Raw genomic sequence first — 2,887 nt, 5'->3', positions numbered from 1 at the left:
ACCGCACAGTCCTTGTGAAGATGAAGTCCCGTCTTCACATTGAGGATACCCTCTATCGTGCCGTGTGCCACTACCACTGTGCTAAATGGGATAGATTTTGAACAGATCTAGCAATGCGTAACTGGGCATCTATGAAGTGCTGTGGACCATCAGCAGTGGCAGAATTGTACTCAACCGCAATCTGTCACCTCATGGCCCGGCATATTCCCCCACTCTAACATGACCAACAAGCTGGGGACCAGCCCTAATTCAATGAAGAGTGCAGGAGGGCATGCCAAGAGCAGCACCAGGCATACCTTGAAATGAGGCGTCAGCCTCATGAAGCTACAACACAGGACTAAGTGCATTCCAAACAGCAGAAACAACATGTAATAGACAGGGCTAAGTGATCCCACAACCAACGGATCAGTTCTACACGCTGACACGTCCAATGATGAATGGTGGTGGACAATTAAACAATCAAGAGGAGGAGGTGGCTCCACAAATAAGCCCATCCTCAATGATGGGGGAGCCCAGCACATCAGTGCAAAAGACAAGGATGAAGAATTTGCAACAATATTCAACCAGATGTAGCGAGTAGATTATCCATATCGGCCTCCTTCTGAAGTCCCCAGCATCACAGATGCCAGTCTTCAGCCAATTCAATTCACTCCGGGTGATATCAAGGAATGAATGAAGGCACTGGATACAGCAAAGGCTACGGGCCCGGGCAATATTCTGGCAATGGTACGAAAGACCTGTGCTCCAGAACTTGCTGCACCTCTAGCCAAGCTGTTCCAGGACAGCTACAACACTGGCAATGTGGAAAATTGCCCAGGTATGTCCTGTACACAAACAGCAGGACAATTCCAACCCAGCCAATTGCTGCCTCATCAGTCCACTCTCAATCATCAGTATAATGATGGAAGGTGTCATCGACAGTGCTATCAAGCAGCACTTGTTTAACAATAACCTGCTCAGTGACGCTCAGTTGGATTCCGCCAGGACCATTCAGCTCCTGACGTCATTACAGCATTGGGTCAAACAAGGACAATAGAGCTGAACTCAAGAGGTGACGTGAGAGTGCCTGCCCTTGACATCAAGGTAGCAGTTGACTGAGTATGGCATCAAGGAGCCACAGTAAAACTGGAGTCAATGGGAATCAGGAGGAAAATTGTCCACTGGTTGGAATCATACCTAGCACAAAGGAAGATGGTTGTGATTGTTGGAGGTCAATCATCTCAGCTCCAGGACATCACTGCTGGAGTTCCTCAGGGTAGTATCCTCAGCCCAACCTTCTTCATTACTTCATCAGTGACATTCCTTCAATCATAAGATCAGACGTGGGGATGTTCGCTGATGATTGCAAAATTCAGCACCATTCATGCCTCCTCAGAGACTGAAGCTGTTCGTGTGGAAATGCAGCAAGACCTGGACAATATCTAGGCTTGGGCTGATAAGTGGCCAGTAACATTCGCGCCACACAAGTGCCAGGCAATGACCTTCTCCAACAAGAGAGAATCTAACCATCTCCCATTGACTTTCAACAGCATTACGATCGCCGAATCCCCCACTATCAACTTCCTGGGGTTTCCCTTTGACCAGAAACTGAACTGGAGTAGCTTTATAAATACTGTGACTACAAGAACTGGTCAGAGGGGAGGAATCATGCGGTGAGTAACTCACAAGGCACAAGTCTGGAATGTGATGGAATACTCACCACTTGCCTGGATGGGTGCAGCTCCAATAATATTCAAGAAGCTCGACACCATTCAGGACAAAACAACACGCTTGATTGGCACCCCATCCACAACATTCACTCCCTTCACCACTGACGTACAGTAGCAGCAGCGTGTACCATCTACAAGATGCACTGCAACAATGCACCAAGGCTACTCAGGCAGCACCATCCAAACCTGCATCCTCTACCATCTAGAAGGAGAAGGACAGCAAATGCATGGGACTACCACCACCTGAAAGTTCTCCTCCAAGCTACACATCATCCTGACTTTGAACTATATCGCCATTCCTTCACTGTCGCTGGGTCAAAATCCTGGAACTCCCTTCCTAATAGCACTGTGGGTGTACCTAGCCCACATGAACTGCAGTGGTTCAAGAAGTACGCTCACCACCACCTTCTCATGGGCTATTAGGGATGGTCAATAAATGCTGGCCTGGCTGGCGATATCCACATCCCATGAAATGACTAACTAAATGCAATGACACCTCATCTCAAATCCTGGCATTTCTAAATCCCACCAGTCCAACAGAAGTGGAACAATTATTGCATGTTGTGATTGACGGTCTGGTCTGTAAACTGCACTGTATCACACATTGCTGACAATTGCTAACTGGAAGTGAGAACTGCAAAATCGGGGTAGTAGTTCACATAGTCTGTCAGTGTGAAAGAATCAGGCAATGTGAGGTAATAGAATTTGTCTGTAAATGCTACACTCATGTTGCTTTATATTGAATTGAAAATAAAAGTAATCATTTCGTGAAAATAGTGACATGTTGTCCAAACTTTGGTAGCCAGTTGTTTTCGCCTTGCACTCAGCAGGGCAATCCACAAGAATACCAACTCAAGGGAAAACAACAACTTTCTTCTATATGAGAAGAGAGTGCTGATTGTTTGGCAAGTGAACTCTGATTGGTAGAGGCATTGCCATTCAGAATGCACCAGTTTATGGTAACTGGCAGATAATTGACGAGCTTTGTTTGAAGTTTAAACCAGTCAGTTGACTCTGATTGCTCAAGGCATTGCCCTGAGGAATGAGCCAGTGAATGGCTGTCACTTATTTTGTTTAGCTGTAACTGGCACAAAATGTGTGCATGTTCTTTCTGTCTGCAAAGAACAGGGCCCTGTGTATTAATATATGTAGCTTACAGTACACACCAATACACCACA

Source organism: Heterodontus francisci, unplaced genomic scaffold (assembly GCF_036365525.1).
Source record: "Heterodontus francisci isolate sHetFra1 unplaced genomic scaffold, sHetFra1.hap1 HAP1_SCAFFOLD_421, whole genome shotgun sequence".
Lineage (NCBI taxonomy): Eukaryota > Metazoa > Chordata > Chondrichthyes > Heterodontiformes > Heterodontidae > Heterodontus > Heterodontus francisci.
This window is presented reverse-complemented; position numbering follows the sequence as displayed.